Raw genomic sequence first — 571 nt, forward strand, 5'->3', positions numbered from 1 at the left:
ATACTTTGAAAAAGACCTTTTGCGACTTATGCTCTCCTAATACAAATTTTCAGATTTAACAAAATTTTCAGTTTTGCGTCATATACGAGGGCTGGTTAAAAAGTTATGGAACCAAATTTCAAAAAATAATTGGTACTTTGAAAAAGACCTTTTGCAACTTATGTTCTCCTAATACAAATTTTCAGATTTAACAAAATCTTCAGTTTTCCGTCATATACGAGGGTGGTTAAGAAGTTACGGAACAACCAAATATCAAAAAACAATTTTTGATTTTTCCATTACTTTTAGACTAACCCTCGTATTTGGCTCAAAACCGAAAATTTTCATAAATTTCAACATTTGTATTAGGAGAGCATAAGTTGCATTGGATCTTTTTAACGCGCGGGATTAACTTCAGCTTTTTTTCAAATTGGTCAGTTCCTAAGTATATGATGGCTCTGGTAATTTTCAAAAATTGACACAATTTCCTTTCTTTTGATAGTATTTATGCTATTCTATTCTTTACTATTGTTTAAGACTAAGGACAAAATTAAAAACACATACTTTATTTATTTATTTATTTAAATACTAA

Source organism: Agrilus planipennis, unplaced genomic scaffold (genome assembly GCF_000699045.2).
Source record: "Agrilus planipennis isolate EAB-ADULT unplaced genomic scaffold, Apla_2.0 scaffold246, whole genome shotgun sequence".
NCBI classification, from domain to species: Eukaryota; Metazoa; Arthropoda; class Insecta; order Coleoptera; family Buprestidae; genus Agrilus; species Agrilus planipennis.